The sequence below is a fragment of the Ursus americanus genome, chromosome 20, assembly GCF_024610735.1.
Source record: "Ursus americanus isolate L20-20 chromosome 20, mUrsAme1.1.p, whole genome shotgun sequence".
NCBI lineage: Eukaryota > Metazoa > Chordata > Mammalia > Carnivora > Ursidae > Ursus > Ursus americanus.
Genome location: NC_142146.1, coordinates 34,573,831 through 34,583,316, shown reverse-complemented (window position 1 = coordinate 34,583,316; position 9,486 = coordinate 34,573,831).

The following is a 9,486-nucleotide window of genomic DNA, read 5'->3' as shown; positions in this document are numbered from 1 at the left end:
AATACGGGACAAGACATGCAGAGAATGACCTATTGATTCTTTGTCTTTTGTACCGGCTTTTTTGATCATCTAGGGACTTCTTGGGCGATGCCTTTGAGATAGGGGGATCGCGAGGAAATTTGCAACCTGAGGCTTCTACTTCTCTATCAAATGTCTACAGAATAACATTTTTATAATTGTTCTTTCAACTGGTTTCCAAAGTTAAGAATTTCCTGGTTTCGGGGCACCTGGGTGGCTCAGTCAGTTAAGTGGCCAACTCTTGATTTTTGGACCATGATCTCAGGGTCCTGGGATCAAGCCCCATGTTGGGCTCCTCACTCAGCAGGGAATGTGCTTGAGGATTCTCTCTTCCTCTCCCTCTGTCCCTCCCCCCACTCAGGCTCACTCACTCACTCCGCCTCTCAAATAAAAAAATAAATCTTTAAACAAAAAGAATTTCATGGTTTATTACTGGGTATAGAGACTGCCAAGATTTGCCCATTGCTATTATACATAAACAGATATTTGCTTCTTTTTTTTTTTTTTTAAGATTTTATTTATTTATTCGACAGAGATAGAGACAGCCAGCGAGAGAGGGAACACAAGCAGGGGGAGTGGGAGAGGAAGAAGCAGGCTCATAGCAGAGGAGCCTGATGTGGGACTCGATCCCAGAACACCAGGATCACGCCCTGAGCCGAAGGCAGACGCTTAACCGCTGTGCCACCCAGGCGCCCCAGATATTTGCTTCTTAATGTGGCTCCATTGATACTCCCAGTTATGTGGGGGAGTGTGGACACTGACAGCTGCCCAGACCTGCTGGGGTGGTTATAGTGGAAGACCAGATGCAGTGCACTGACTGCTCAAATTCTCAGGCTTTGAACCTGGCATTATACCTAGTGATATGTAATGTTCTATTTAATAAGGTCTGTTTCTGATGTTCTTCATTTCTTCCTGAAGATCCTAGTTTCCATCTGGCATCATTTCCCTTCAGCTTGAAGAAACTTCTTCAACATTTTCTGTAGTGCGGATCTGCTGGCCATAAATTCTCGTGGTTTCCTTTTATCAGAAATCTGTATTTTGCTTTCAGTCTGGAGGGATATAGAATTTTAGGGTGACGGTTTTTCTTTCAGCATCTTAATAGTATCACGCCACTTTCCTCTGGTGTCCCTTGTTTCTTTTTAATATTATCCTGTAAGTCCCTGAGGTTTTGTTAAACGATGTACTATATGTTGGCTAATCGAATTTTAATGAAAAAAACAAAAAAACCCTTCTTTGTCACTGTTCTTGGATAATTTCTATTGATCTATCTTCAAGTTAACTGATAATTTCCTGTCATCTCCATTTTGCTTTTAAGGTCACATAATATATTTTTAAAAATTTTAGATATTGTATTTTCAGTTCTAGAGTTCCTATTTTTTTTTTTAAGATTTTATTTATTTATGTGACAGAGAGACAGCCAGCGAGAGAGGGAACACAAGCAGGGGGAGAGGGAGAGGAAGAAGCAGGCTCCCAGCCGAGGAGCCCGATGTGGGACTCGATCCCAGAATGCGGGGATCACGCCCTGAGCCGAAGGCAGATGCCTAACAACTGCGCTACCCAGTCGCCCCTAGAGTTCCTATTTTTAAAAAAATAATTTCTACTTCTCTGCTGAGATTTCCTATCATAACGAAAATTCATTATGAGCATGTTTTCTTTTGTATGTGTGAGCATAGTTACAATAGCTGCTTTAAAATCCTTATCTGCTAATTCCAACGCTGGAGTTATTTTGAAGTTAGTCTCCCTGATTGCATTCTCTGTGAAACATGGGGCATGTCATGTGCATGTCAAGGAATTTTTATTCTATTCTGGATGTTGTGAATGTTATGTTTTAGGAGACTCTGGATTCCATTATGTTCTTCCAGAGAGTGTTGACTTTGTTTCTTTGTTTGCGTAAACGGTTCACTTGCTTATACTCTTACTACAAACTCTGTGTCTTGGGGGCATCTCAAATCTCTGTTCATTTTTGAATCCTAAGCCAGCTGTTTGTAAGTCAGCCCTGTATTTGTATAGTTCAAGATTTAATCAGAGATTTAGGGGAAAATTTATGCACAAAATTTCAACATTGCCTCTCTGGGTCTGTTTATTCCAAGATTCCCTTTTCATTTTATGGTGGCTATCATTGCCCCGAACCCTGTTCTTTGATTCCTCAGCCCACAAAGAATGCAGGTTTTCTAACAGAGGTTTAGCTGCTCCCGCTCCATGCTGCCTGACTTTGGCCTTCATTTGGGCCAGAAGCCACCAAATGGGAAACCTGTCTTATGCCTTTCTTTTCTTCTAAGTGTCATCTATCCTCCAGAATATGCCTGTCTTCGTTTGCACTTTGGTGGTTTCAGGTGGTTGTTTTTCATATATATATATACATATATATTTTTTAACAGAGTTTATATTTGTTATCTGCAGGAGGGTTAGTCTGGCAGGAACTTTCTAAGTCGTACTAGAAGCTGAGCTCCCCCAGACTAGTTTTGGTAATAAATTCTGTGCCATGCAAAACCCGCAAGCCAGGAAAACCTGGGAGAAGCACAGACGGTAGACCATGAAGCCTTATACACGGCATGGAGCGCGGGTTCATTCTGCTCCCAGGTGATTGCTCCTCCGTCGTTGGTACACAATCAGTGGCACATTCTGTTCAGTGTTTGGGGGCTAGTGAAGGCAGGATTTCTATCTCCTTTATGTAGCGAGCTCAGTTCCAATATCTGCAGGCGTGGCATCTGATGCTCCCAAAGGAGGTCAAAATACAAAGCTCGTGATGCGTCTCTAGTGGAAAACCCTGCGGGCCACATGGCATCGGCTCCCACTCATCACTTCGGCTTCAGGTTCTTTCTTCATTTCCAGCACTTGGGGTTGCCATGCTCTAGTTTGGCTGAAGATTTAAAAACATTTTTGTTCAGTTTTATCCAGCATTCCTGTGTGTTTGAACTGGCTGTGGGGCGTGTCAGCTCAGCTTGCTGTCTTGAGTGGCAGGCAACGACCGGGAATCCTGATGCTCCCGGTGTCAGTTTGCTTAGCTGCTTCTGTCTGGGATGGAGGGGGGGAGGCTCTCACCCATCCTCATCCAGACTCCGCCCAGAATCTTGTCCTAAGCTCCCAAGGGCTGAGACAAGGGGCAGTTGAGGAATGCCACCCTGTGTTTGATTTTAAAATGTTCCGTGCTGAATATGCTGAACCAGTGTCCCAGAACCACATTGGGGACCTTGCCTCTCCTGCTTCACACTGACTTTCTTCTGTCCAAGTAGAGCCCCTCCCTTTTTAATTTTGGAAACAGACTTTGTTCTCTCTTGTTGCTAAAGACTTTTTTTTTTTAAAGATTTTATTTATTTATTTGCCAGAGAGAGAGAACGCAAGCAGGGAGGGGGGCAGAGGGAGAGGGAGAAGCAGACTCCTCCCTGAGCAGGGAGCCTGACATGGGGCTTGAACCCAGGACCCTGCGACCATTACCTGAGCCGAAAGCAGACGCTTAATGGACTGAGCCACCCAGACGCTCCCTCTTGTTGCTAAAGCCTAAACCTTGTGTGTCATGATCCAAGCGTCAGTTAGTTGCACAGACATCTGCGATCTTCCTCCCAGATCTTTCTGCAAACAGATCTCCCTCATGGTGGTGTGTTCTATTGTGTAGGAATTCCTGAGGTGGGTATATATGCGCCATTTCTCCCGCCCCCACCACCCCCCTCCCTGTCCCTTTATTTCTCCTAAGGCCCTATTTTCTCCTCTAGACACACAAAACGTGGTAATTAATTTTTTCCCTTCAAAGTTGTCTGAAATTTTACTTCCCTAAAGAGTTTGCTGTGGGATTGGCACATTTGCTGTAGCAAAAAGGTTAAAAGAAGGAATTAAATTTGCTCCTTTCCCATTCCTTCTGGCTGGTGGGCGGAGTATTCACCTGGGAGGGGCATGTCAATGGGGAGAGAGCTGAGAGGGCTGCAGGTGCCAGCCCCAGCCTGGGGAGGGGAAGGGAGAGAAAGCCCGCTGATTCCATAGGGAGGCACTCCCTACGGCATTCCATAGGGAGCCAGGTCCTCCTGGCTGTTCACCATGGCCTTGGTACAACCTTGCCTCTCTCTGCTCAGTCTTCCTCCCTGTCCCCACTTTTTTTTTTTTAAACAGCAAAAGAGGAACCAAAAGGGGAATGTGTTAGAGAGAGAACCACTGCTTTAAACATAGTTAACTCTAGCTATTTCTGATGGCAGGGCTTCCCAAATTTCAATGAGCATACAAATTACTTGAGGATCTTGTTAAAGTGCAGTTTCTGATTCAATAGGTCTGGGATGGCATGGAGATTCTGCATTTCTATTTTCGGTTTTAAAGGTTTTTAAAATTTTTTTAAAATTTTTATTTATTTATTGGACAGAGGGGGAGAGAGAGAGAGAAAGCACACAAGCAGGGGGAGCAGCAGGCAGAGGGAGAGGGAGAAGCAGCCTCCCCACTGAGCAAGGAGCGGACCTGGGATCATGACCCGAGCTGAAGGCAGACACTTAACCCACTGAGCCACCCATGCACCCCAAGTTTCTGCATTTCAAACAAGCTCCCTGGGAATACCCAACCCACTGGTCCTTGAGTAGAAGGGTCCTACGGTTTAGAGGTACAGCCAGGTACTAACATCAAAAGGAGGGCGTCTGGGGCTGGGGTTAGAATGGTGAGATTTTTGTGATGCTTCATGGTCTCTGCCGCAGGGGGGCAATACCAGCAGAGGCATAGAAGGAATGAAAGGGCGTGAGGTCTTAAGTTTGGGGTCTCTGTCTTGGCAACAAAACTGTACTTTTATATACGTTCATAAATCTGGTCTTTGCTTGGGTGTGATTTCAAAGGAGGAGAAGTCCACACTGAGCAACAGAAATATCTATGTGACTACTACGTGCTATGGAATTTTATCGGTTTTAAACTCATACACGTGCACACCTAGGCCCGTCTTAAGAAACAGTACCATTGCACCAGTTAGGAGTACATCCAACTTCCAGTAACAGAGAATCCAGTTAACGGTGGGATTGATCGGTTTCACGTAAGGGGAAGTCTGAAGCATTGGGTAGTGTGGTATTACCTCTGACCTGCTTTTCTATATGCCTGCAGACCTGGGTTCTCGGCTGTGGCCAAACCACCAGGGGAACTTTTAAAAATCCCGATGTCCTGTAGACCACCTAGACCAATTAAATAAAAATTGCCAGGATTAGGACCGGCCATCAATATTGGCAGAACCTGTCCACATGACGGTAACGGCTGAGAACCTCCGCTCTTGGCCTTGCCGCCACACAGCTTCCTCCAATACTTCTCATCACGGTCTTAACAACCTCAGCCGCGGGCGTTAGTTCAGGGCCTGACAGTGTTACCACCAGCCTGTGATCCAGCTCGGTTCCCAGATGGCCGCTGTGGCCCCACTTGTTCCCTGCGTCTGCACTCTAGGCAGGAAGAAGGAGAAGGAGAGAGGCAAAGAGAAGGCAAAGACGGGGCTCAGACTTCACTCACATCTCACGGCTGGAACTGTGCTGTGTGGCTTCTGCTAGGACAACGGGGGCTGGGAAAGGGGCCGGATGAGCTTTTCCAGCCTCTGCAGCAGAAGCGGGCAAGAGCCAAGAGGGTGGGGAATGCTAGAAGGTAAGAGAACACGTGCAGGTCTTTCAAAACTTCTCCTGTCATTGCAAACGTAAGAACTACATGCCCCTTACAGAAAATTAAGAAGAACGAATAGAAGAATATAAACATACCCAAGTCTCAGCGCTTAAAGACCAGGACTGTGAATAGTTTGATGCATTTCCTTCCAGATTCTTATCCGTTTCCCCCATGATTCAGATCATAGTGTACTTATAATGATGAATTTTACCCTTTCTTGTAACATGAAAGGATGAGATTTTCTCCATCTGTCATGACGATTTCTTAAACACAATTTTATCTTCTGCCTTATATTTCATCATGCTAATGTGCTATAGTTCAACTTTTCTCCTGCTGTTAGGATTGTTTTTTGTTTTTGTTTTTTTACTTTTTCTGTTTTTACAGAATTAAAAACAACCCTGCACTGAACTTCTTTGTGCCTTTAGACTTTTGTCTCCTTTGTTCTATGTGTATCTTTTTTTTTGGTGGGGGAGGGGAGAAGGTAAAAAAAAGTTCGATGTTTGCTTCAAAGAGCTTTCCCGAATAGCAGTGATTCATTTATATTACACACCATCACTGATGAACACTATACTCCAGGCTTTCGTGACAGTTTGAAATCAAGAGAATGTGTGTAATATGTGTTTTTCTGGAATCTCCTGTACTCATTTGCACCTAAAGAGGCATGTTGCTTGTGTTCTTGTTCTCAGATGAAAGGTATTGACATTTTGGTTTTAAGAACAAGTTAAAAAAATCACAAATACAACCTGTATTTGGGTCTGGACTAATTACTAATCAGCAATAATAGTCTCAAATATTCAAATACTTAGTGAAACTGTAATGAATGGAGGGACTGTTGGTTGTAAGAGCTAGGCAGCCAACAGGGACTGAGGGAAGAATTTTAAGTCCGAATACGAAGTTCAGAGCCAAATGTCAATAATCTCCCCATTTTTGCAATATCTATAAGTAAGGTCGAGGGAAAGGATAATAAGAATTACCTGAATAATGTTAAGTAATAAATACATACAGAACAGGGGAATTTTTTTCCATTAAATTTGCCATTCGTTCCACTTCAATAAAATGCTTGTAGGGAGAACAACAATTTAGGGCAGAAGACTATATTGCTGTTGTTCAGAACTTCTTGAGAGCAAAAGAATGACTACTGATCAACTTTCTTGATTTAAAGTTAACTTTATTTGTTTTAAAACATGTTATTTTTGGGACACCTGGGTGGTTCATTGGTTAAGCGTCATGATCCCAGGGTCCTGGGATCGAGTCCCTGAGCAGGGAGCCTGCTTCTCTCTCTCCCTCTGCCTGCCGCTCCTCCTCCCCCAGCTTGTGCTCTCTCTCTCTCTCTCTGACAAATAAATAAAATCTAAAAAAAAAATTATTTTGTGACTTGAACCTCTATGTTATGCCTTCAAAAGCCCAGGAAGAAAGTAAAATCATATAGAAATTCAGAAATGTCACCAGTACATCTAGACAGACATTTGTGGTAGTTTTTGGTATCCGAAACCTTTTCCCCCCACATCACACTGATGCCCCTTTTACTGTAGGTGCAGCCCTGGAAGGAACGGGAACCCAGGTGGTGCGCAGAACTTTTACAAATTCTCCAAGTGGGGAACTTATTCTTTCCATGTGGATCAACTCCTGCTCTTTTGAAGTCAAGGCTTTATTTTTGTTCAGCTTTCTTCTACCACTTTCTGTGGTATTCCTTGGACATGTCAAGACATGTCTGGAGTGATAGCAGTATCGTTTCTTTTCACGTTCTCCGTACCCCAGGCTTCTGTCGATGGCTCCCTCAGCAGCAGGACCACAGTCAGGCTGGCTTCCAAGGAGCAGATTCCTGGGAATGGAACTACTGGGTCCCAGAGAATGAACCAGGTAGAGTCTTGTGTATGTTGCCAGAGAGGCTGTGAGGGTCATTCTGACACCAACTCTCCGCAAGCCTTCACTGGGTTCTCTCTGCTCTATCGGCTGTGCCCGTCTGCAGCTGGGTGGGACGGTCTGTCTGCACGAAAGCTACCGCAGGGGGGCTCTGCCAGTCCTGGTGAGAAGATGCTCACATGCACTCACCATTGACATTCAAAATATCTCCACCCGTATTTTGACCTCCCACTCCCACATCCTGTTTGTTTGCACCTGGACATCTTTGTTTCTCTCTCTCTAAATTATGACTTAACTCCAGAGACTTGGGCAAACACTCCCAGTATCACAAGGGGCTGCCTGGCCGGGCAGTCTGTGCCCCGTTATGGTATTTTATTCACCCTTCAGCCTCACTCCATCGTCCTTACCAGAGCCATTGCCATGGCAACTGTCCTCTTTTGGCCATTAAGTATGGGTGGCAAAGTCCCACATGCTTAACATGTTTGATATTTCATCTTTCAAAAAATTCTTTGGGGTAATTCAAGTTGGCTTGTCGAATAAAACAAATAAGATTTTTATAGTCAACAAAGACTGAGGGCGGCAGCTTTGATAACAGGGAAAGGCTGGCCTGGCCAAAAACTTCAGGCCAGTCACATCCAGCTCCACTTGAGACAAGAGAGGAATGGGAAGTCTCTAGAAGGTTAGGGGAGACTGACTCAGACCCTGGTGTTGGGAGCTTCAACCTAAGAGTAGTGCTGAGATGACATGAGCCTTGGCCCAAACCCAACGTCAAGGACCTTTGGGTGGTTTAGCTACCACTGCTGGAGGAGTGCGCTTAGAGACAGTGCGCTTTGGGGGCTCTGGGGTTTCCCTGCCCTTCGCACAGCATCACACCACAGTGCTCTCTAGCCCGGGAGCCCTTAAAAGCACACACACGTTGCATAGCACCCTGAGAGCTTTGCTGAGGCAAATCCGTCAGCTCGGAAGGGACCAGTTAGCCTGATGGTCTCCTCCATTCCCACCATCTGTCCACCATTTACAATGCATTTGCTCTTGTTCGACATATTTTTAAACTTGAGAATTAAAAATCGACTTTACGGTGTGTTGTTCTAAGTATTATGCTTCTTGGATTCATGGGCAAATACCTTTTTCTTTAAGGTAGATTTGTTCCTCCCCCTCCCTCCCTCCCTTCCTCCCTGTCTTCCTTCCTATGTATGTATGTATTTTGCCTGTTTAGTGGGATTCACTCTGGTATAGTAGGAAGAGAATGAGATGTGGAGCCAGACAGACCCTGGTTGGAATCCTTTTCTGTTAGCTATGTAACCTTGGCATAGGGTGACCAGCTGTCCTGGTGTGCTGGGGGCCGAGGGGTTTCCTGGAATGCAGCACTCTCAGTCTAAATCCAGGCCCATCTTGAGTAAACCAGGATAGTCAACAACCTTACTTGGGCAAGACACAACCACACTGAGCCTTGATTTCTTTCTTTATCTATGAAACGGGCAGTAGTACCTGTCTCCTGGGTTATTTTGAGGGTTGGGGCTAGTGTACAAAAAGGGCCTGAAGCTCTAGCTGAGGTCTCCTAGACCTAAACAGATGGTGATGACGGTAATATTAACATTCCTAAGTATCTGTATTTTTTAGGCTCAAAGTGATCTTTCACCATCATGCAATGCTTTTTTCTTCATTTCTAATGTCTGTTCAGGAAAGGGGAGTTTATTCTGGGTATCGGTATAAAATGAAGATAGTCTTGGAAAGTACTGAAAAGTATAAAGAAAAAGTATCATTATTATATCCCAAACGAGAAGCAACCACTTTAAAAATACTTTGGATCCGGGTTTACTATTCTAAACAATAGATATATATCTTTGGGCATAAATATTTATGATTATTTCCTTAGGGGAAATTAAAAAAAGAGGAATTGCCCAATTAAAGGACAAACATTTTTAACCTTCTTTTATAGTAGATATAACATTATCTTTACATTCCTCCAAAAATCGAAGTTGACAGAACAAAATAAGATGTTTTCTA